The 26,331-nt window shown below is 44.0% G+C and overlaps 1 protein-coding gene across 2 annotated transcripts in view; it reads right to left on the reverse strand.

Moving 5' to 3' along the window:
• Positions 1-26,331, reverse strand: part of WNT7B (Wnt family member 7B) — a 117,440-nt gene that overhangs the window by 75,592 nt on the left and 15,517 nt on the right. The window lies entirely within an intron of this gene.

Below are 26,331 nucleotides of genomic sequence, written 5' to 3' on the forward strand. Positions count from 1 at the left end.
ACACGAAAGCTTATACCAAGAACTAACTTAGTTGGTCTTTAAGGTGCTACAGGAAGGAATTTTTTTATTTTGACTATGGCAGACCAACACGGCTACCTATCTGTATCAAAATAATAGTATGCAAAAAGGGATTAAAACACCTGTCAGCATACTATATGCCAAGATAGGCTTGTGTAAAAAAATGTTTTAAGTGGCAGGAAAAAACCAGAGTACGGTGAAGGCATCTGCCTGAGATGACTAGGCAGAGAGCTGCCAAGTGTGAGTGCTGCCACACTGAAAGATCAGTTTCTTAGAAATGAAGAATAAGTGTTATGTGGCGCCTGGAGCAAGGCCAGTTCTACAGAGCAGTCACATGGGAATATATTGGGGATGCAAACCCACAAGTTAACTGATCCTAAGCGCTTGAGGGATTTATATACTAAGAGTAACACCTTAAACGTGGCCCAGTAACAAATTGGCAACCAGTGCAGATTTCTGAGCAGATGAGGTTTTTATTTTATTTGTTTATTTAAGACAATTATATACCACTTAAACAGGGTCTCACTGCAGCACTCTGCACTAAGAGCCCCAAGGGCAGTGTCCAGATCAAGCACAAGGGAAGCCCCACAGAGAGTGCATTTCAGTAGTCTAGCCTTGACGTCACCAGTGGCTAAACTACTATGGTCCAAGGATGGTTTTAGTTATCATGCTAGCTGCAGCTGGTAAAAGGTGCTTCTAACCACTGAGGTGCCTGGACCTCCCCCAAACTGAATCCAGAAGTACTCCCCAACTGCTCCTTTCTGTCAGGGGTGAAACTAGGCTTTAATTCACCTGGGGCACCTGCCCCCCACCCATGTGCAGTTGTGTACACGCACTTAGGCTGGGAGCCTCAACGTCGCCCCTCTGGAGGCTTCACCTGGGGCAAAAAGACCAGCTACCCCCCCCCCCCGGTAGCTACAGCACTGCTGTCTGTTACTATTATATATATTTATTTATTAAACGGAAGTCACTGGTCTTAGGAGCAGGCTCTGTGCCTGGTAACAGCTTTAACCATGGTGCCATCTGGGAAAGGGTCTGCAGTTATAATGCCTACAGTTCTGCTACTTTGCAAGGTATATCATTAGGAGCCTCTGTGTTAATTAAAGTCTGGGCAGGAAACAAAAAATGTTTGGAAGATAGAGGCTGCCTGGCTAGCTTGGTTGTACCCTCTGTTCTTGCTGAGTCTTCCATCTCTGTCTGGCCCTTCTGACTCAACCTGACTTCCTGAGCTAGACTCTGGCTTCGTTCCTCCAATGCTGGTTTCTGCCCAGTCTACTGATTCTTTATGTGGTGTGGCCTTTAGTCTAAAGATTTCCTTTTCTCATGGTTCCAACACTAGCTGGCCATGGTTACAGACATGACCCAAGTCCTTTGTTGCCTGTACACTGGGTATTTAGACCTTGAATGTTCTTTGTTGTTGTTCTTTGTAGGAAATTGTCTTTTTTGTGGCAAGGTTCGACTGGGTCAACAGTATACATCACTTCCTTATTTGGCAGTCATTTCTGACACATTCAACCCAAATATTTAGGTTTAGAGAACCATACACCTACAGAACTAGCTCATGCCCTTAAAAATAGCCAATGAAAGAGAATTTAAGACAATATAATGTGGCTTTACTCTTTCCTATATATATATATTCTGGGAAACAAGATTGTTTGAGGGATTGTTATTGGGATGTGGAAACTTTCATCATCGATCCAAACATGGCTCAAGTCTGAAATGACCAGGAGTGGGGGAAACAGTTACCATTTGGCAGATGTTTTGTGGCAAAGAGGATTACGAATGCGTCAATGATCTTAATCCAGTTCTCAGTGGGCAAGTCGCCACATCACAGAAACCACCACCACAATTGGCAATCTGACTGTCAGCTGTAGCAAGTTGGCTAAGGTTTAAACAAGTACAGGGAGAGAAGAACAAATCCAGAGGTTGCCCTTTTGGGTCATAGATGAGACACATAGATGGGCCTGATATGCAAAGTTCATATTGCATTGTGGGTGGGTGAGGAAAGTTCAGCTCTAAAGGCACTGTGTACAATAAGATAATGCACTGCATTTAATCCTTAAAAATGTCCCTTTTAAAGGACACGAGGAGAAAAGCTAAATGCACATATTCATTGTTTGGCTTATTCAGTTAATAGAACAGAGAGAACTAACTTTTCTAAAACCAGACGCCAATCTGGCAAGACTGCATTTTATCCCTGCCTTCTTCCTGACCTTGTATGTTCCTCCATCCCCCATGGTCCCAGGGAGTAGCAAATGCCCACAGAACCAACAACCACCATCACTGCCACTTTGCATGAAACACCAAAGGAGGCCAGATTGAATGGAAGAGAATCCACACTTTTCACATTGTGCAGACCTAGTTCATTGGGAGTTTCAGCAGAGGGTAAATGTTTGGCCTACTTTGGCAAATGTTGGAAGCAAAAGGAGCACAGACAAGGGAGGAAGGAAAGAGACATTTTTTCTACAACCAACCAACCAACCAACCAAAACACCCAAGATCAGGGTGGTCCAACCCCTCAGACCAAGTGGGCCACAAGAGTACTTCCAACACAGAACCATATCATAAATTAAAGTGTCTGTAATATAGTTAATATCATTTAATATAGACGATATATTTAAGTGAATATATATATAACTAAATACACAATTAATAGATATAATATATTTATTTATTAAACAAAAATTAATACACAAACATATTATGCGCTTTCATCAACAATGCTGATATTGAGTCCCTGTCTGGATAAAAAGGTGGGGAAGAAGAAGAAGAAGAAGAAGAAGAAGAAGAAGAAGAAGAAGAAGAAGAAGAAGAAAGATAGATAGATAGAAGGCTGCTATTCAGACTGACTCGAGCCTCTTGTGAAGCCAGTAAATAAATGCAGCCCATGAAGAATGAGTATCAGTCACTATTTCTCAAGGTTGTTGTGAGGGATTAAACAAGGAGTGGGGAGAACCATGTATTCCACCTTGGGCTGCTTGGAGGAAAAGGTGGGATATAAAAACAATTAATAACAAGTAAAACAAATAATTTAAAAATAGAGGGAGAACACACATGAGTCTGAAGTGGTAGCAGTGCATTCCTCATCTGAGGACTGATCCTAAAATATTCCAAAGGCATTTCAAGGGTCCCCAGGACACCTGAGCTTAGCCATAATGCATGCTGGGAGTTATAGTTCTTGCTCCCTGGTGAGGTTCCTGCAGGTCTGCTGACAGCTGCCAAGCCAAATGTCCTTCATTGCCCCCAACTCACACCATGGCTGCTGACAGGCGGCAGTTTCCAGCTGTGCACTAAACATATGCAGGGCTCACCATGGCAATGTCCAGCAATGACAAGAGGGGGAAATGAATGATAAGCACCAAAGCCTTCCCCACAAGCCCGAATCTGAGTCTTCATGCTCTTGCTGAGAGTTTGCCACCGCTCCTCAGACCTTAGCAAATCGTAGCTTGCCTCCACCCATACAGGGGTCTCCCTCTCTTCGCACCCATTGCTTATGATTTTGGAATGAACTAACTGAGAGACAGGATTTCCTTCACAGCGCCACCCCCACATAGCCAGTGTCACCCCTTTCACTAAGATTCATAGAAGAAACATAGAGGAAAATATGGAAGAGAATGGCTGTTGCCACTAGCAATGCTCCTTTGGGCAAAGGGCCACCAACAGAAGCCACATGTTGGACCACCCGACTCTGGATCACCAAATTCAGTGTCCTCTCAAGGACTGCATTAATTTTGGAAGCATTGTATTTCTAGTTTTCAATTTTACAACAAATACATAATTATTTAAATCCTCTCATTATCCACAACTTCCCCTCCCCACCTTCCATGGTTCGTTAAAGTTCCCCTAATTCAAGTGCATATCCAAAATCTTCCTTTACCCTTTTATTTTCACCTTCAGGCCTATTTCATTTGTTAAATTTTCTCTGCTCTGATTATTCTAGTCCTGCTATCATTTAAAGATGTTTACTACAGTGATTCATGGGTTCCAAAAATTTCCCCTCAAGGATTGCATTATTCCCCAGACTGTGCTTCAGGGACTAGAATAGCATTTTGTCATCAACCCCCTTTTGGACACTCTGCGGCATATTAAATCCAAAACCAGGCCTAATTTTAGCATGGGAGCGTCCTTGAATATGCAAATAGCGGTCTTAGAGAGGTTTTGTTTTTGTCAGGACCATGGCAGATAAAGAGTTAAACTTCCATTCCCCAGGATCCTGAGACTGCTTAAACTTCACCTCAGCTGCCATTTCAGACAATGCCCCATCATATTTGGTTCAGTCCCCAGTTCACATATAGCAAAAGGCCTTGCCAGCACCTTGCCGGATCTGAATGTGCACCCAAGAACACTTTGCCAAATCTTCTACAACATGCAAGGATTTTCTGGCAGACACAGCAGTGTGGAAAGGATTCCCTGATGCTATAAAGTTTGAAAACAGGCTGGTGTGATTAATTGAAATTAGTGGCATTATGCCAAGGATGGATTTGGCACAAGCAACCTTTAATTGTCCCCACTACAAACTGAGAGAAATTATTTCACTGCATTAAGTAGCATCACTCGTCACTACCATTATCCCCCAAGATGTCTCACGGTGAATACAACCTATGCCAGGCCCTGCTGCAAACCTAAGAAAGGTTTTGTTATTGAGTACAAGGAACAATAGCAACCCAAGAGCTATCAGGCAGCCCAAGATATGATAATTCTTGGAACACGCATTATGCAATATTAAGAAAAGCAAAACAGGAGCTTAGGTTACCAGCAATCTCAGAGGCTTAAATAGGGCAACTGATAAATGCAACAGGAGCATTCATGAGAGGTCACATTAATTTGGGGTGTGGAGACAGAAGAATAGGAAAGTCCACGATACTGAGGTAGTTCAGAACAATGATTCCTTTAAAGGCCTTGTCCTTCAGTTCTACTTTGGGATAAAATATCCTGTGTGAACTGAACACTAGGATACTGGTCTAGTTCTCACTGTGGTAGTAAGTCTTCCTCTCTGGGCTGTATCACTTCAGACTGCAGCTGGAGATGTGTGTGTTAAGACTAAGTTAGCCCTTCTCTATGAAATGGATGTGGGTGGATTTTGTGGATGGAGGATCATTCAATCATATGAGTCTCTCATGTGGAGCTTGAATGCTTCTCACACAGGCAGATGGCCTCAGTAGGAACCAATGTGTCCCCTTGTATTCTGTGCATATGTCAATGGGTTGTTGTTTGAAATTTTAGCTAAACTAGACAGTTAATGTTACAAGGTTGTTAGGAAAATGGAATAGAAATATAAAATTACAATATTAGAGTAACCAGATAATTGGGAACTTGCCCAAATTAAAGTGTACTAAAATGCTTTGTTGTCTGGTGAATGTACATCTAAAATGCATGCATGTTTTCCACTTTCCAGTTTGTTAGCAAATAAATGCATGTCCCAATTTCTTTTTTTAAAAAAATGATATTTATTACTTTTCGAACGGTTTCAACACAACACTACAAACAAAAAAAAGGAAAAAAGAACAATACAAATACAATACAAAAACACTACATACAAAACAAAACAAAAACAAACAAAAACAATTTAAAAACACCTCAAACATTTTCAATATCTTATCTTTCATTCGCTTATTTCCAACGACCTCCACACACCTCCCTTTTTGTATTCCACTTCTATTAATTGTTTCAGCAATTCCTTTCCATCTCCCTCTGTTTTCTATCCTATAATTATCTTAACACATTCTTGCCTTATTTTTTCCTTTAATTTTCTATTAATCTATTTATACTTAATTCCTTATAACATTTCTACTAAAGCCATATAACTTCATTCCAACATTCTTCTAACATTCATTAATTTTACATAAATAGTCTTTAAACTTTTTCCAGTCTTCTTCCCCCGACTCTTCTCCCTGGTCTCGGATCTTGCCAATCATTTCCGCCAATTCCCAATAGTCCATCAACTTCATCTGCAATTATCCGACACTTCAGTGCTTTCAAGAAGCAACCATTCTCTCAGCCAGCAAAAAGCAGATGGTTCACAACAAAGTTTAGGTGTCTGGCAGGGCAAGTCCACCTCCTTCTTTGGCATCTGTCAATATCTTAAATTTTACTCGAGGCTTCCTGCCCTGCCAAACAAATCTAGAGACATCCCTCTGCCACCTCCTGAAACAATCCATCCCACCCAAAGCTTGCAATGTTTGAAACAAAAGCAACATCCCCAACAACACAGCAACCCTCATCCCCACCACAGCAACTCGGCCCAACAATAACAACTTCAGATTTGTCCATATTTCCAAATCCCCCTTCTCTTCAATCCAACGTCCTTCACAGTTATCCTTGAATAAATTCACATTTCTGGCGGTCAAACTAACCCCCAAATACCTCTCTTTCTCAACCGATGTTAGTCCTGTCTCCTCCTGAAACTCTGTCAAGCTTTCCTTTTCCTCAGGTAGGGCTCTGATCCTCAAATTCATCTGTTTCTCTTTAAGTTCAATCATAACCGATGTCAGCTTATGTTCATCAAGTTGTCCTTGTATGGATGGGACTCTCTCTCTCTCCAGTTGTATTGCTTTACATTCAGCAGCAAGGGTTTTCTCCTTGACTTCATCCGCAGTTTGCCGTATCAAAGTAGATTCCTGTATCAATTTCTGGATGGTTTCTGTATTGGTATTCACCTTTTGTCCCAGATTATTTAAACTTTCTGCAATTAAGTCTATTTTAATATTTGCAGCATCCACTTTCACATTTATCACGTCTGTTTTCTTGTGAAGCTGTTCCAGCGAATTGTTTATTTTCACTAATACGACCACTAAGGCCTCTTCTGTCGACATTCCGGCTGTTTTTTCCTTTCCATTTGCCATAACACTTAAGAGATTCAAGGTCAATCCCAGAGTCTCACAATTCTTTATCTTGCAGCTGGAAATTCCCCTAGCCCAGCTCCTGTAGAGCAGCCAATTTCAAAAGCTTACACTAGGGGGAAACAGTTTCTATTTGTATTAGTCAGTACTGTCCTCTTTTAAACAATGTTCCAATAATCCAAAGTTAGTTTCAGTTTTCAGTTACTTTTAAAAAACAGCCGGAGACAGTAGAAACAATGTATTCTCTTGTTTAGCTACCTGTCAATGAACGTTCTAAACGCTGTCAATGAACATTCCAAAAGACATCGATCCTGCTAGCAGCCCGTTTCCAGGGTCTGAGCGGCGGTATTTTAACCAGTGTGGTGTAGTGGTTAAGAGCGGTATTCACGTAATCTGGGAAACCGGGTTCGTGTCTCCGCTCCTCCACATGCAGCTGCTGGGTGACCTTGGGCCAGTCACACTTCTGTGAAGTCTCTCAGCCCCACTCACCTCACAGAGTGTTTGTTGTGGGGGAGGAAGGGAAAGGAGAATGTTAGCCGCTTTGAGACTCCTGAAGGGGAGTGAAAGGCGGGATATCAAATCCAAACTCTTCTCTTCTCTCTCTTGACTCTCTCCTACAGGCATATTCAGTCCACCACTTCCCCCCCTCTTCTCCTGTCTCCAAAGGGGAGGGGGTTAGTTCTTTGCCGATGGAGATTTAGTCTTTTTACAAAAGGCTTTCCAAGACTTCAGCTTGCAGGCTCATTGCTTTAGTTTATTTACAAAAGGGGAGGCAGACTTCCTTTATTGAACCTCCCCGTTTCGATGCCAAATTAAACGTTTAAAAATCCAATTCCCCCACTTCAGCTCTACTCAGGGGTAATTACTTTAGAGTCAAATTGTCCACAGGAAAAAGTCAGTGCTCTCCGGCAACAGCTATGCGGCTTCGCTCCGTGGAAGAAGCAGACAATTCGAAGCACCGCGCCGCTCACCCCACGTCGCTCCGGATCCCCAAAACCGGGTTTCCCCGCGAGTAGGGGAGGCGCAAAAGGTGCCTGCCGAATCCACATTCACAGGCTTCTCCTGCCTGTGATTTTTAAGGGTCTCCGCCTTCGCCGTGGCGGTACAGACCCAAATTCCCACGGGGCAAATTCCTCCCGATCAGAGGAATTCCGCCATTGCCGGAGGCACCAACTCGGAAGTCCTTTTCTATTTCTATTGTTACTAGCCTGACTTCCATTCTGTGCTCCCATTTTTGCAGTGGGCCCTGCAACTGAGAATTCACCCTTTCAAAAGCTGCCTCAGCCACAACCTGTCAATGTGCCATCAAGTAGTGCTGTTCTCTTAAGGTCTTATTTCAGCACTCCAGATAAAATGTTTTATTATATAAACCACTGGACATAAAGTTTTCACTTGGACAAACTCACATTCACCCGGTGCTATACCAGCTGCACTGGCTCCCGGTGGAGTACAGGATCAGGTTTAAGGTGCTGGTTTTAACCTTCAAAGCCCTATACGGCCTAGGACCCTCGTACCTACGGGACCGCCTCTCCTGGTATGCCCCACAGAGAAATTACGGTCTTCAAATAAAAACATCTTGAAGGTCCCAGGCCACAGAGAAGTTAGGCTGGCCTCAACTAGAGCCAGGGCTTTTTTGGCTGTGGCTCCGATCTGGTGTAACGCTCTGTCACAAGAGACTAGGGCCCTGCGGGACTTGACATCTTTCCGCACAGCCTGCAAGACAGAGCTGTTCCACCAGGCCTTTGGCCAGGGCACAGCCTGACTCCCTCCCTCGGCAATCTTCACGGAGCTCTGGCCCAATGGTTGCCAGTGGCTTGATTTGAATTAATTTTATAATGAATGATTTTAGAGTGTTGTGTTGTACTGTTGTACTGTTTTATTGTTGTTAGCCGCCCTGAGCCCGGCTTCGGCTGGGGAGGGCGGGATATAAATAAAATATTATTATTATTATTATTATTATTATTATTATTATTATTATTATTATTATCCTTTCCTTTAATGTTGTCATTGTCCCTTCATCTCCCTGCCCAAGTCCTGCTTCAACTTTTCCACATCCACTCATGTTCAAAGTCTCCTCCCTTAAACAGCTTCTCCCTTTCTTGCCTGTGAATCCTTATCCTGGTACTTTCAGAATCTGCACATGGTGCTACTGTTCATCCCTCCTTCCCCTCTCTCACCCTTCAGACTCAGGCTCAACCCATCTCTTCTGAGTAGAATTTGAAGTAGCATCTAAATCCTCATTCCCCAAACAAACTAACTGCATTTAAGAGCCGCCAGGCCAGCCCACCCATGAGACAAAGTCTCTCCACATCAAGATTCTACTTTAGCCAATGTCCATTCCAGCAGTGCAAAGGTCAGAGGCATGCAAGAGACATGATCCCAGATCAAGGACGTGTTCCTGCCTTGCAAAAGCACTCCATGAGAGGGTATCTGACAGGAATAGAGAAGGGCCGTCTATCAATCTTTAGTCCTCCTTTTTCCCTCATGTAGATCTTCACTTACCCTTTCTTCTCTGGACAGGGGTGGGTGGACACCATTTGGTGGTTCGCCTCAAGTGCCAAAATGTCTTGGCAACAGCTAAGGACAACAGCTAAGGACTTGTAATGACATTTGCACCTCTTTTCCTCCCCTGCCTCTCTGGTCACCCATTAACATTTAGATTTTAATCTTCTCAAGGACAAGGCTCTCTCTTTTTTTGCCTATGGGACTCTGTAAAGCGTCATGTGGCGTTGGAGTGGTGTTAACAACACCAGTGAAGCCAAGAGTTGGAACAGGTCGTTTGCCTCTGGTCTGGTCTGTTGTTCTCACAGGGACGCCTTGGCTTCTTCACAATGTTTGTCACAGGCAGGCACTGTGCTCCACTTTTTACCTCAGGAAGTCTGTGATAGTTTAGCACCCTATCATGTCTTAAGTGCAATGTTTATATTAAGTTTATTTGGACAGGGGCTGAGAGGAAGTTATTTGACTGCAAGAACAGTTTGTGAAGCAGCCAGAGCAGCTGACCTTGTAGAGGAAAAGTAGCCCTCTCTTTCACTGCGGTTGTCTGCCAAAGTACAGGCATAAAGGAGAGAACCATTTGTCCAGCTGGGCAGAGTGGCCATATTAGTTAAGGACAGACACTATGGAAAAAGAATGCAGAATTCAACATTCAGTACTGCCCATGGTTGATGGGATACATTTCAAGAGTGCATTTTAAAAACAAGTCCAAAAGTTGTTTGAGGCTCTGGAGGGGCAGGGGTGGAATATCATTCATCAAACAAGATTAGACTGAAGCAAAGAATTTGGCAGTGTTAGGATTTTAAATTATCATCTTATATTTTACTTAGTGGATTTTACTTAGTCCATTAGGGAGAATGGGGCACTGAGCCACCAGCTTCGTCTGCCTTCACCCAGTTCAGGGAGTCGCACAGCCTATGGCACCTTCTTCTTAGTTGGCTCTGCCTGTCGTTATCTCAGGCTCCATCTCCTTTTGACCCCCTTGCCTTTCACCCTACCATGGGCACCAGAGGACATCACTGATTTTAGTACTGATGTCACTTCTTGTTTTGTAAGGCACCCTGGGGAACCTCATCAGGGAACGTGTGTTGATATGCGGCAACACATGTGGCAATATTACACACCACACTTCCTACACATAACAACTTGATAAGTATAATTTTATGCCTGGACTTCTTTAATATTGGATCCTGGGTTTCTATACATTTTCCCCACTTATGCTCTTTTTTCAGAACAATAGTGTGATCTGAAGGCAGGTGGTGTCTTGGAGAAGGCATTATGTAATCATCTGGTTTAGCGTAGGCATGTTCAGAAATTACGATAACATGCAGATCTGCCTCCCCCCCAAAGCCACCTCCCCAGTGGCCTCTTGGGAAATAGGAGGTACTGCTGGTCTCCTCCCACCCTTATTCCCAATGTAGATCTTTATTCTCCGCCTGTTCCTGATTTCGAGCTGGTTGGAAGAAACATAGACCCTATTGGGATAGAGCTTCTCCGAGACTTGATGTCTAATATAAAGGACTATCAAAAGAACCGGCAGAGAGGGACTGAGAGAGATTCGAGGGCCTCGGACGTGAGATCTCCAGGCTAATAGTTGATAGACTGAGGGATATTTTGGGGGGATCGAAACCGGGAAAGGGGGGGTGAGAGTTTTGGAATCCAAAGGGTGTATAATTATATGTTGTCTTTCTGTTATTCTGTTTTGTAATGAATATAAAAATTGGGAAATTTGTGGAAGGGAATTTGGGTCGACCTTAGAAAAGGGTGTAAAGAATGAGTATTGTTGTTTAAATCGAGGTCTATAAGTTAAAATTGGTTAATTAAGATGAATTAAGTATAATAATAATAAGGTAACAGTTGGGGACAAGAACTTGCTGAGCTAACTATTGGAATTGGAATACAAGAAGGGGAGGTGTGGGGAAGTCAGGGAAAGATGTTAAGGAAATAAGGATTCGAAACTATACTTGTTATTTGTGTTGTGTTTCTGTGTTTGTTTAAAAAATTGTGAAACTTTAATAAAAATGTGTGTGTATATATATATATATATATGCAGGTTTTGGTGTCTTCGGGTGTCTTCCCGTGTAAGAGTCGGGGTGTCTGTGCGACGTTTCGACGAGGTCTCACTCGTCATCTTCAGGCTGGTGCTTTCGGCTTCTTGTTACTGGAACAGAGCAGAGTCTGGTGTTTGAGTTCCTATAAATACTGTTGAGGGGTGTGGTGTATAGCCTCCAACGTTCTGGGCAGAGAGGAAGTTCCTAGATTAGTGTGCCTTTTCTTCTTTTGTTCCTTAATTACTTGAGGGATATCTTGGGTGATTTCATGAGTGATATTCTGAATACCACTGGGTGGGTCATTAAGTGTAGATTAGTTGCTAAAGCTTTCGTGTCTTGACCTCTTGAGCTTGTGAAGAGTTTTTCTGAGAAGATGGCTGTGCTGCATTTAGTTGTGCTCTGGCTTGGCTTCGTGTATAGGGGCGAGCTGTGGTTTTGTGCCTTGTGCCAGCCAGATCTGTGTAGGGATTGCAGGGGGGTGCAGCATCCGGAGGTGCCACTATAGTTTGGCTACTGGATGGAGTCTGTAATATGTCTGTGGAGAGGGTCTGGGTTTGGGTCTGGTGTGGTTGATTGGTGACGGCGTTCTGTGTGCCTCTGGTTCTGGTGTCGGTTTTTGTGGGGAGGGCTAATTTCCAGATGTCTGGCAGGCGGGACGTGTCGTCACGCTTGTTCATGTTGTGAGGGTGTTTCTCTATCTCGATGGCTTCCATGATTATTCTCTTGTGGTGATGTTCCATGTTAAAGAGCAATTTGGAATCTGCAAAATTAATTTCGTGTCCTGTTTCTTTCATGTGTTGGAAGAGAGAGGAAGTTTTTTCTTCTTTTTTGACGGCATTCTTGTGTTCTGCGATACGTGCATTTATTCGTCTGTTTGTTTGTCCAATGTACGCTTTAGCAACTAATCTACACTTAATGACCCACCCAGTGGTATTCAGAATATCCCTCATGAAATCACCCAAGATATCCCTCAAGTAATTAAGGAACAAAAGAAGAAAAGGCACACTAATCTAGGAACTTCCTCTCTGCCCAGAACGTTGGAGGCTATACACCACACCCCTCAACAGTATTTATAGGAACTCAAACACCAGACTCTGCTCTGTTCCAGTAACAAGAAGCCGAAAGCACCAGCCTGAAGATGACGAGTGAGACCTCGTCGAAACGTCGCACAGACACCCCGACTCTTACACGGGAAGACACCCGAAGACACCAAAACCTGCATTCCTGTACCCGTGAAAATCTACGAAAGCAAATATATATATATATATATATATATATATATATATATATATATATATATATATAAATAAAGATATGGAATATTGGATGTGTGTTTTAGTGTTTTTGTTTCTTTTTGCTGTATTGTTTTTTATGTTTTTCTTTTTATGTATTGTAATGTATGTTCTGTTAAATTTTTTATTGTTTTCCTTTTTTCTTTTTTCTGTAATTTTTAAACTTCTAATAAATATCATTTTTTAAAAAATAATTTTTTTAAAGTATCATTTCTCATCTGACAGTGTCTCACTGGGGGGGTTGTTGCACTGAGATTTGGGGCATTGTATGTTAAAACATTCAGTGGAAAAAAAACCTTGTCTTTTTTTTAATTGTCATTTCCATTCATAGCAGCTAAAACTGTACATTGTTTGCGAGCGCCTTCAGTCATGGCAACGCCTGAAAGGCATGAGATGTTCTACAAGAATATGAAAAACATGTTATCTATCATTTTAGGACCAAATGAGACACAGCATCAGATCTTTGAACAGATTTCCAATGTTTGTTTTTATTAAAAATGAAAATATGTGGGTGGATTATTTATTTATTTATTTATTTATTCAGTTAATCAATCCAGTGAAAAGTCGTGATTGATCAATGAAAAATCTAACTCTTCCTCTTAGTACAGAGGTGCGCTTCTCACATACACCTGCTCACACATGAATCATTAAGGGCCAGAGTAATCTCATAGTGGCATATTTTCATTCATACAGTTAGTCAAAATTATTTCCACTGACTTCTGGGATTGGGGTGGATGGCACATGGACCATAGTTCACCAACCACCTCACACCTAATCAAGTAATGACCACATATTGTTGATTGGCCTCATTAACTGACAGAGCAACCCCAAAACAGACCGTGTATGACCTTATGTATGGAGGATTCCAGACTTTGCTTGGACAACATGCTGCTTCATGTCATGACTCGGGGCTGAAGTGGGTTCCGAATGTGGGGCCTGACCAACATCAAGCAGGGATTCAGACTGTGAACCACCATCCAGTTCTGGCCAAAGGGAACTTCAGGAGGGAATAGGAACTAGAGCTAATGGGGCTCTTACAACAATTGGTCAGATCATATCATATGTTTGCCCTGGTGCTATGAAGCCTTTGGGGCCAGGTTTGCTTGGTGGTCTGAGCAAACAAGGGACTCCTCTAGTGCTGCTCTTGTTCCTTTTCAGCCAACACCATCCCCTGCCTTGTGATCCTTTTAACTGGAGTTTACAACAGTTCAACCTGGGACCTTCTGCATGCCAAGTGTACCCTCTACCATGTAGCTGTAGGCACATTGATGTGGCTTCATAGAATCATAGAATAGAATCATAGAATCATAGAATCATAGAGTTGGAAGAGACCCCAAGGGCCATCGAGTCCAACCCCCTGCCAAGCAGGAAACACCATCAGAGCACTCCTGACATATGGTTGTCAAGCCTCTGCTTAAAGACCTCCAAAGTAGGAGACTCCACCACACTCCTTGGCAGCAAATTCCACTGTCGAACAGCTCTTACTGTCAGGAAGTTCTTCCTAATGTTTAGGTGGAATCTTCTTTCTTGTAGTTTGGATCCATTGCTCCGTGTCCGCTTCTCTGGAGCAGCAGAAAACAACCTTTTTCCCTCCTCTATGTGACATCCTTTTATATATTTGAACATGGCTATCATATCACCCCTTAACCTCCTCTTCTCCAGGCTAAACATGCCCAGCTCCCTTAGCCGTTCCTCATAAGGCAGCGTTTCCAGGCCTTTGACCATTTTGGTTGCCCTCCTCTGGAGACGCTCCAGTTTGTCAGTGTCCTTCTTGAACTGTGGTGCCCAGAACTGGACACAGTACTCCAGGTGAGGTGAGTACAGGTGAGGCTTCACCTGTTTCCTGTCCCTGCTTCACCCCAGCCAGCCCCCAGCTTGACAGAAGTCAGTCTAACACTTCCTAATCGCAGTTCCACCAGGCATACCACACAACTGGTGTGTCAGAATGATTTCACAATAGTACTGCATTGCGTTGCCAGCTGGTGTCAAGTTTGGCCAATTATCTGGCTCCTTGGAGCTCTTAGCAAACTGAAAGGAGCCTCATGAGCCCCTCCATTAAAGCAGGGAATGGAATCTGTGTTTGTCCAGTCTGTTAGAAACAGTAGGAGATGGAGGCAGAGCAACAGCGACTTTGCCAAGCCTCACAGCAAGGCCAGGCTTTGAAGCCGGTCCTCTGAGCTCCAAGGACAACATTCTCTCAGCTGGACCCTCTAAAACAGCTTCCACGTATGCACAAAGCTACCAGACTGACCAGATAAACTTCTGCGCCATCCAGACTTGCTGTCTAGTGTAAATATATCTCATCCCCCTCACTTTAGTTTTTTGCCCTCCACCCAAATAATTTCTGAAAGGTTTTATATAGGCATGTGCATGAGGCCTTTTTATCTGAATGGCAAGATACACTCTCCATTTGATGAGACCACAAAAGCAAGCAGACATGTTACACCCTGCAGGGGACGAAATATATTTGGTGGCATTTTGGAAGGGAGGAACTGCAGGGCCAATGGTGGGCAGCTTGTTTATAAGTAGCAATGAACTCTGTAGTCACCATTTCCCTCTAAACTCATTCAAAGCTGCAGCAGCTGCAAAGATTTGGGGAGTGAGGTTATTACCCCTCTACTACTATCTCTGCCAGATTGCTCAGCCATTGCTACTGTGTCCTTTCTTCTGGCAGATCAAATAACTAGGTGACAGCCAAAACTCAAAAATAAAAAATAAAAAATAGCAGGGGCAATTAGAATAAGAACTGTTATTTGATTAACTTTCTAACATTGCTCAGCTTTAAAAACAAAAGCCTATTGGCTCACATGTTTTACCTGTGGCTAAAGGATCATGTATAAATTCTGTCATTTCTGTAATTTATTACCAACTTAATACAATTTTATTCAAGTCCTTAGCTTCTGATGTTACTGCTTTGAATATTTTAAATTAGGTACCTCCGATTATAATCCATTACCCAAAATTATCACTTAATCATCAGCTGTATTCTTAGTAATTTCCATTCATGTTGAAACATTATTTAAGGCATTTGTATACTTTTGTAAAGCTTCAAGTGAGAACATTATACTTCTTTTCATTTCATTCTGCGTACGACAGTTCTAGTATACAACCTTCATTGGCCTTCCATTTATATCAGTCATCTCCATTTCCAAAGATTATCTTGAGCCCTTTCTGTGCGCCTGCAGTGCTGTTGCAGTTATTCAGTGCATTGCTGGTATCTGCTGGTATCTCAAGGTTAACTCAGCCCCTCCTCTCCCCAGTTTGCAGGTCCAGCCCATAATACTCTAAAAAGTACATTGTTGTCCAAAAGCGACAGTCCTCGCCTTACGTGGATCCTTTCCAACAAGTTTCAAGATCTCTTTATTTTCTTCTCCTTTAAATCTCATCAGCACAGGCAGGGAAAGGCATTTCTCTCAGTACCAACCCACTGACAGCCTGGCATCACCTTCTCTTCCTGCTTTCCTCCAGCAGCATCCTCCAGGGTCTGCAACACCTCTCACTTGGAGTTGCCAAATCTAAATTTCTACTTTCTCCATGTTGTTCACAGTCTGTTCTCTCCACACTACCACACCAAGAATTTACCTTAGCCAATGTCCATTCTAGCCACGCAAAGGTCAGAGGCAAGTAAGAGACATGATCACAGATTAAGGACACGTTCCTCTCTGACAGGGATAGAGAAGGGCCCTAGACAGAACCTGAGGGCCAAGCAGAGAGAGCCCTGCTTTTCTCCCCTAGGTCTGATGTTTCCCACCCCTCACCTAAAGGCATACTGGCCAGTGACATCACGTGGGGAGGGCCAGAGGGGCAGTGGCCATGGGCGCATTTTGCTCCTCACTGCCCTGCCAGCCCCACAGAAAGGGCACATGCCTGTTGCATCCCCCTCACACAGCCCTGCGGCATCACAAAGTGGCGTGGGGCTGGCAGGGCAGTGTGACTGCACCTTTCATGCCCACCAGGGGCCGGGGCGGGCAGGGGTGCAGCATGACCCCCACTTGGCTCTGATGGGTGGGGCATCAGCATGGAGGGCTAGGTGTGGCCTCCGTTCACTCTCCATACCCCAAACCCCCAGGCGTGCACACCTCCTAGTATTCACTGCAGGTTTCAAGGGGTTTCGCATGAGTAAGATCCCCTCCATGTCCCACTGCTGCCCATTGGCTTGTCCTCTCCCTCTGGGAAAGGAAGGGAAGTCCTCTCCCTCTGGGAAAGCATGACCTCCATCAGGCCTGGCCAGCATCTGAGGGGGCTGCCTGCATGCTGTAGAGCACTCTTGCATGGTAAGGTTTCCATGCATTTTTTAAAGAACAAACAAACAAACCCCAAACCACCAGTACTCTAAAGCAGTATATAAAAGCTCCTGTATAGGACATGGTCTTACTCTTTCTCTTTTGACCTGTGAAATCTCAGTGCATTTCTTTTTTCCTATTGCTAGTAAGTTCCATGACTAGAGGATGTGGAATCAACAAAAACAGACCCATACAAAGTCAGCATTCAATCAATACATGTAAAAGTAGCTCACACAGCAAGCCATTGATAGTGGCTCACTTGCTGCTGACGCTGCCATTTGGAATGCTCTACTGTACACTCATCACAAAGGTCTTTGCCACTACATAAGCTGGATGTGTCAAACAGTTGACACCTATCAAATACCCCTGAGGCTTTCTCTAGTCACCATAACTGGGAGGATTCACCCTCACCCAAAACAGAAGACTAACTATATGTCACTGCCTAGAGGCATATTAAAAACACTCTCAGCTACTGCACTAAATTGCTTTCCACTTGTATTGCTTATTGAAGCTCACTTGTTTTTTTATGTGCTTATTGTCTGCATATGACAATCTGATCAGTTCAGCATGCTAAATGTCACTGTTATGCATGCTGTGAAATCAAAGAGCAAGCAACCAATGTACATCACAACACGCAGGTGCCTTTTTGGTTATTTTTAATATGTTGTGAGCCACTCTGAGCACTTTTTACAATGGAAGGGTGGGGCACTATTAAATTAAATTAATTAAATTAAATTAAATTAAGTTAAAATTAAACACGTTACTCTTGTGCCCCCTTTTTCCTGTACTGTGGTTGAACACCTGTCTATGGTTTTTGCACACTGTCAAAATTGAGATTATAGTCTCCCCAGGACAGAGAACTGTATTTTGTTTGCTTGTTTTTGTAACTCTGTAAAATTCCAAGTACAGTACTGTAATAATAATAATAAATTTTATTTATATCCCGCCCTCCCCAGCCAAAGCCGGGCTCAGGGCGGCTAACAACAATCAAATAATCAGTCAAATAATCACACAATCTAAAAATATTTCATTATAAAATTAATTAAATCAAATTGATGGCAACCAATTATGCAGAATTATGTGCAGGTTGCCAGAGGAGGGAGTCAGGCTGCGCCCTGACCAAAGGCCTGGTGGAACAGCTCTGTCTTGCAGGCCCTGCGGAAGGATGTCAGGTCCCGCAGGGCCCTGGTCTCTTTTGACAGAGCATTCCACCAGTTTGGAGCTGCAGCCGAGAAGGCCCTGGCTCTAGTTGAGGCCAGCCTAACCTCATGTACATAGATGGTGGTTAGCAAATCCATAATAACAACTTAAGAGCTTGCAGCTAATGCATTCACCTCAATAGACACCACACATCTACTTTTTGGAAGGTAGAGGGAAACGAGAAAGTTGCTGAGGCAGACAGCTGGGCAAGCAGGCTTTGCTGTTGCCGCTTGCAACCATATTGAGATCATAGTGCACTAGAATCATTTCACAACTTGCTCCTGTGCAAAGTTATCTGTGGCTGTACCCAATGATCTCTTTTGCCAACCAGGAACAAAGAACAAAGGCCTTATACAAATGCACGCAATTCCCTCATAACCTCACCTCTCATCCTTCAGTAAAATCTGCACAATGCTTATATATATAAAATGGTATATACATGCTATCATGTTAGATCTAGTCTTCATTAGAAAATATTTTAGTCTTTTCACTTTTGTAATTTTCTCTAAGATCACACAAATACATTGTCTATTTTGCATTTTATCAGCCAATGTGGGATCCAGCTGCCGAGAGTGGCTGGGGAAACCCAGCCAGATAGGCGGGGTATAAATAATTTATTATTATTATTATTATTATTATTATTATTATTATTATTATTATCCCATAGACTGAACAACAGAGCAAAAATGTAAATGTTGTAATAATTATAAAATAAGTTCCATTAATATACATTAATTTGTCATTACTGTACATTAACATATATTAACGTGTGTTATACTTTTATAAATTTATTATCTTGATTATACTTTTGTGTTGATTTTGTAAATTTTCTTTATTCAATTTTTTTCCCTCTGCCTTGAGTACACCAATGAGAAGGCAGGATATAATAAACTGTTGTGATGTAATAAGATGTGATAAACTGTACACAACCTCTTTATTCATAAATAATAACAGTTTATTTGCAAAGATGAGAAAGTACAGAACACCTAGAAATAAATTACCAACAAATTGATTCAAAATTCCTACATAACAACTGGGGACACTTCTCTTTAGAACACTAAAATTCTCTCAGAAGGAGACCCCCCAAAAGAAATAGTTGGATGACTTGTGCCAAGTTTTAATCTTCAAAGGTTGCCATTATTAAACCAGGCAAAGTACATTTGTCCACAATATACACACACATACCACAAATGCAGTAGGCTATTTTCCATTAGGTATGGAAATAGTGTACAGGAAATCTTGGCCTAGGAGTTGCAAAATGGAAATAAGTACTTTCCAGAATGTATTATATATTATATTTATAATATAATCTATTTATAATAAGCTGCAACAGCAATTTATTGAAGCCATTTTACATAGCAAGCACTGCACAAAATGTTGCAGTATGGAGTGTTCAGCACCCCAGCTGCCATTCCATGCTATCCCATGTTCTCTTTTCCCCTTCAACAGTGTCAGCCTTTCCCACCCCACAAAACAGCTCAGTCCTCATTGGCTGTTTGGTGCCCTTCCATCTCCACTGATGTCTATGGGCAATGGAAGCTTGTGTGGAGGCAGACCTTTTGGGGCACCATGGCACTGAAACATGGATCCAAGTCACAGGTCTACATGGTTTTTAGAAAGCATGCCCCACCCAAGGCACCACCAAACTGAAGTTGCCAACAGTTTCTGTGGATTGCACTGCAAACATGATCTACCCAGTATTTGTCAGAGCCTCTGTGGCATTAAAAAACACAGATCCTCATGAATCCACATGGTTTTTACATAGAATTCCTAGAAAATCACAATCAGACAGGTGTACCCCAAAATACCCACAAGCATCCATGCCTCAGTTCCATGTCCATGTGCTAAGGTGGTTCTAGTAAGCACCAGTCTGTGATTTTTACAATCCAGTCCATAGGCATCAAGTGCTGGACTGATGGTTAAGAACATAAGAAGAGTCTCCCATCTAGTCCAGCATCCTGTTTCCACAGTGGCCAACCAGATGCCCATGGGAAGCCAAGAAGCAGCACTCTCCCCTCTTGTGGTTTCCAGCAACTGGTATTCAGAAGCACACTCTCTCTGATTCTGGAGGTAGAACATATCTGCCAGGCAATGTGGCCACTGATAGAGTTCTACTCCATGAACTTGTCTGATTCTCTTTTTGAGCTGTCCGTGTTGGTGACCTCACTGCCTCCTCTGGGAGTTCCATAATTTAACTGCCTGCTGTGTGAAGAACTTTCTTTTATCTATCCTGAATCTTCCAACATTCAGCTTCAATAGATGTCCACGAGTTTTTGTATTATGAGTGAAACTTTTATCTAGCCACTTTCTCCATGCCATGCATAATTTTATAAACTTCTATCATGTCACTTCTTACTTGCCTTTCCCCTAAACTAAAAAGCCCCAACCTTTCCTCATTGCAGAGTTGCCCTACCCCCTGAATCATTTTGGGTTGCCCTTTTCTGAATCTTTTCCAATTCTGAAATATCCTTTTGAGGTGAGGCTACCAGAACTGTACAGAACACTCCAAATGTGGTCATATCACAGATTTGTATAACAGCATTATGATACCGGCCATTTTATTTTTAATCTTTTCCAAATGATCCTTTAGCATGGAATCTGCCTATTTCACAGTTGCCACATTTTCTACAGGTCAATCCATGGGGACAGAGTGACCTGTGGTTTTGTGGTAGCTTAGAGAAAATCCCATATAAAATAATGTAAATATAAGAGGGCCCATTAAAAAAAACTTTTGCTACCCCCTCCCCCGCCACGCATGCTCTACAGCACACATTTTATGACCAGACACCCACAACAGTCTCAGAATTTTACATGTGTTCACAGCCCCCCAAAAGTTGAGGCCCCACCAGCTCAAGATCTTGCCCCCACCATTTTCTTTAGCATCTGGTTAAAACTGCTAGGAGAGGTTGTCCAGAGTTTGGGGGTTCAGTTCCAGCATTATATTGACGGCACTCAATCCTATTTCTCCTTCCTTCTAAGTCCCAGGAAGCTGTTCAAGTTCTGAAATCAGTGTCTGGATGAGGATGAAGAAACTGAAACTTAATCCAAAAAATACCATGATACTCGTGGCCAGTAGAAAAGCAAACCTGGGTGAAGGGATTCAACATGTCTTGGATGGGATTGAACTCCTCTGGAAGAATGAGGTTTCCATCTGGGATGTGAACCTGGATGTCCAGGTGTGGAGGTGGCCAGGACTCAGAGCACTTTTGCATAGCTAAGATCAGTATGTCAACTTTGCTCCTTCTTGGAAATGGTGTGGCATTGGTGACACTATGACTTAGTTACATTTCATTTGAACCATTGTAACAGCCTCTGGGCTGGGCTGCACTTTCACTGTTGCAGAATGCCATTCAGCAGGGTTGATTACAGGGAGCACGTCACTCCCATGTTAGAAGAGCTTCATTGGCTACTGGTCTGTTTCTGGGCATAAGTCAAAGTTCTGGTGCCATTAATATACATTTTGGTAAGTGGTTTGTTCCTTTGTCTGTCTGTCTGTTTTCTATAGCAATGTTTCCCAACCGTGACCCCCCTTCTGACCACATTTCCTTCCTGTGCCCCACATGGGCATAGCCAAGGAGAGCAGGGGGTCAGAGGCCTCCCAGTAAGTAAAAATCAATACAAGTCAATACAAATCTGAGGTTCTGACCCCCCCCCCAACAAAAATCCTGACTATGCCCATGCTCCTTCCCATCCTACAGGTGGAAAGGTAGCTATTTAAATGTGTTTTTTTTGTAAATAGAACATCTTTATATATAATTTTCATAATTTTTACAAAATACAATTATATAAAATGATAGGAACATAATGAAATATTGTTGAAGCAGAAAAACATAGAATCATCATTCTAGTGCAACCCTTGCAATGCAGGAAACTCAGCTAAAGCATCCCTGACAGACGGCCATCCAGCCTCTGCTTAGAAACCTCCAAGGAAGGAGAGTCCACAACCTCCCAAGGGAGATCCATCTTCCATGTATTATAAAAAGTAAACAACATTTATTTGACCCCAGTTATCTGACACAGAGGGGGAAACCTACAGATTCCGTCCAAAAGGTGCACAGGGAGTTCTGTATATAAGGGAGAATTTTTAAAAGCAAGTGGTCCTCACTGACCTGGTGCAAAAAGATCTCGTCATCTGGAGGAGCCCTGGCTGCCTAGATAAAACACTCTAGCTCCACACGCACTTACCTGGGAGCAAGGTCCCCTGGACTCAGTTCAGCTTTCTTCTGAGTAGACACTTTGTTATTTACAAGGTGCAAGTCAGCAGCACCAGACAACCCCACTCAGCTAGGCTTTGAAGTGGATTTCACCCCACGGCTTGCAGAGCCAGGCCTAGGCTGCCTATGGGCCCTGCACCCCTTGGCAACATCCGAAGGCCCTGATCCACTAGGCACTGAGGTGGATTGCTACCCACACCTTGCAGAGTCAGACCCACGCTGCCACCGGACCAAGCATTGGCGGCAGCAACAAGCAGCTCCAGCTCGCCCAGTCCTACCCATTGCCACCCCACCACTGCACTTACCTGACCTGGGGGTTCTGGATCGCAGGCCCTACTGGTCAACATGGGAGGCCCAGCAATCGCCCTCTCCCTCCAGGACAAACAAACCAGGACTGCTCCAAGAAAACGCATGTGGCACAAAGGAGCATTAGGCCCTGTGGGTCACCCCCTTACCCACTTTTGATTGGCCAAGTGGATAGCCAGTCAATCGGGATTAAAAATAAATCCCCCCCTCACTTCTCACTTCCCTCTGTGTTGTGGCCCCCCCATTTATATGATTTTCACCTGGGGGCCCCCAGGGGGCCTCATGGCCCCCCGGTTGGGAAATGCTGCTCTATAATTTCTGCTTCCTCTCAAGATATCATCACCAGACTTGGCACAGGGGTTCCCAAGCTGGGGGCAGCAGTAATCATAAATGTTTGGGTGCTGGGCACCATTTTGAATTAAGATTGTGGACCAAAATGTTATCTTGCCCCTCCCCCCTTTTTTGCATAGGTTCAGTCGCCTATTGAGATATTGTTGTCAAACTCAGTACAAGGGCTCCTGAGGGGCAGGCAGCAGTTTTCATCAGGCTTGGATGTGACTTCTGCCCGAATTTGATTGTGCCAGGTACAAATACACAAACAACACTATCCGTTTTTTTAAAATCACAATATTTTGGGTTTGTGTCCTGGGCAGCACAGGCACTCACTGTGGTAACATATAAAACCCTACATGACTTGACACCAAGTTATCTGAAAGACCATCGTCTCCCATACAAGCCTGCCCGGGTATTTATGATATTTGGCAGAGCCCCTTCTTTCCACTCCACCAACAACTGAGGTGCATCTGGTGTGAACGCTCAGACAGCTTTCTTGGTTGTTGCCTCTAGGCTTTGCCTCCAGCAACTTTAGAGACATCGCCATTGTTTCACTGTTGTGGTGATGGCCACTACCTCAGATGGATTTTGGACTAACCTTACTTCTGTGCTTGTAACTCCTTTTAAATTCTGTGTTCTAAAATCTTGTACCCTGCCCTGAGACCTTAGGGTGAAGGGTGGTAATAAACAACAACAACAATTTAAAAACCCAATGAACACCACCATTAGACAACTTCATGGAAGATAGACCTATCGACAGCCTATAGTCCTGGAATCTAAGTGGAACTCTTGATGCAGACTATCTCTGAATAAGCCATAAGGAAATGCCATCATATTAGGAGAGAGCGATGGACCAGGTGGTCATCTGGTCGAATCCAAGTTCGTCATTCAAATTCAGCTCTTGTCCCTTTCTGCCCTGCTTGATTCCAAGAAGGGACCAAGGCTCAGCTGGATCCCTCAACTCCCCCAGCCCATTTCGGGCGGGGAGGACTAATGATGAGTTGGGGAAATGCGGGGCGGGGAGCATCTGGGCCGCGCTGGGCTGAAGGGAGGCGGGGGAGGGGATCCGGATTAATTTCCCCACCACAAATTCTCACTGCCCCAGAAATCTGCGCTCTGCAGCCAGTCTCCGCGAAGCGAGCTCTAAATAAAGCCTGCGCTTGTGTTTCCCCCATCAGCAGAGCTGCCTTCGTATTATTATTATACATCCATAGCTTTTGCCTTCGGACCTTATAATTATGTCACACTGCAAGGGAAACCACCAGCATCTGGTGTGTGGTTGAGAAAACTTTTGTTTCAAGACTCGGAACTATTTATAGAAAGAAAAACTTGGTGGGGATAGTCATTTCCTAAAGTTTTTCAAGAAAATACGGCTAGGTTTCTATTAAAGAGGGTTCTTCTCCTACACACACATGCCTACATATAGATATAGATATAAAATAAAAGCTCCCTTTTAGAAAAGAGGGGAGCGGGAAGCAGCTCGCTCCGGCTCTTTCGCTGCGCCCCGCGTTGCGCAGAGTCGGCAGCCGGAGCGATTCCATTTAATCCCCGCGAACAGCAAGGCAAACGCAACGCGGTTCCATAAATCAGACTTCTCTGAAAATAGGTGGCCAAGGCATATGTATTTCATTAAGAATTAAGAAGGAAGAAATAGACGCGTTTCTTTTCTGCCTTTCCTCTTTCCTTGTTTTTAAAGGGTAGATTTCTAACTTGCGTGGGGATCGAGGGCGCGTTTCCCGCAACAGAAGTAGAAAGCTGCAGACCCACTGAAGCAGCCAGGGGTGGGGCACAGATGGATGGGGAGATGAATAATAGGCCACTGGTCGCGCGCACACCGGAGAGAGAAAAGCAAGACAAGGCCACCATCTCCCAGAAGTTCAGCACTATATAGGTCGAGTCTATGCGTGTTTACACAGAAGTAGAGTCAATGGGACTTACTCCCAGGTAAGGATGCATAGGATTTTGCGACCAGAAAGTCCCCATCGGTTTCGATGGCAGTGACTGCGGAGAAAGAGCCCCAGTTCTCCAGTTGAAATGAGCAGGTTTGGACATGCTGAGCTTTTGGACACATGGCGCTCCAGTGGGGTGGGGTGCAAGTTAAGCAAATGCTTAATCCATACATACGTTTCATGTGGCGAATGCAGCAGTGGGGAGTCCCCGGTTCAAATCCCACCTCAGCTAAGAGCTTCTGTACACTGCAACCCTCCGCGTGATCCTCAGCCGCCAATCCCCCCGGGATCCAACAGGGGAGCCGAAAACTGCGCCCCTTTACTCAGCAATGAGCCCGTTGTATCTCTGCCCAAGCGAGACTTAGGCGAAGGGCACCGTTATTCTTTCACCGTCGTCCCCTCCCCTAATAAAAGCAGCCTACCTGTCACGGCTGTTGGCAGCATGGCTGGCATATTATGGGCGCGGGAGCACTTCGCATAGGGAAGCTGGAAGCTGGCCAAGCCTTCTCTAGCGGACAGCCTGAACCATCCTCGTCGCCCTTGAACGCCGCACTGCACTGATGGAGCCCAATGCGAGATCCAGTTGCCGGGCCTGAATCCGAGCTTCCTGCCTCAAATCAGCCTCGCTTCGCTCATTTTGAATAAATGAGTCCTCACTCCTCCAGGAAGGCTGACTTCGGAGTCGATCTCCAGCATCAAAATTAAGGGGCTTGCTTGGAGGTGGGGGTCCGTCCCTCTGCCCCTCGGCTTCCCTAACCTCCATCCCTCCCTGCACCCGGATCCTCATTTCCCAGATAAAATTGTTTGGTAACCCTCGCGATCCGGGCGATGCGGGAATGGCCTGCGCGTCTTGGCCTGAATGGAGAGGAGACGGAGCGAACCGGGCAGCCCTAGCGCGGGGGGGAAGCGAACGAGGGCGAGCCTCTCCAGTTAAGAGTGAGGGGCAGAAAGCATACATTTGAGTTCAGAGTTCAAATTTAAGTGCCATCGCTGTCAAGGAAAGGGAGGAGAGTCAGAAGGGTCTTGTCTTCTCGCTGAAACCAATGGGACTCTAACAGGTTTCTCTGCGGCCGGATCATGTCATAGATACAATACGATTGTTATTTTTAGGGGGATATGCCTGTAATTTAGGAGTACAGTATTACACTACCAGTTCCTCATCGCCAAGACTTCTGATAAGTACCTGGACATCAATACTTATCTTACTTTGGGGGGGAGGTGGTACAATCTTATTTTGATTGAAACACAAACCCCTTGACGTCTAAAATCAAACTTCCTTTTGTTTAATAGCGTGGAATTGCAGCCACGCATCCCGAGTCACGCTTGTTCCGAAGTTAGCCCCACCACAAT

The sequence above is a fragment of the Podarcis vaucheri genome (assembly GCF_965113315.1).
Source record: "Podarcis vaucheri genome assembly, chromosome: 5".
Classification (NCBI taxonomy): domain Eukaryota; kingdom Metazoa; phylum Chordata; class Lepidosauria; order Squamata; family Lacertidae; genus Podarcis; species Podarcis vaucheri.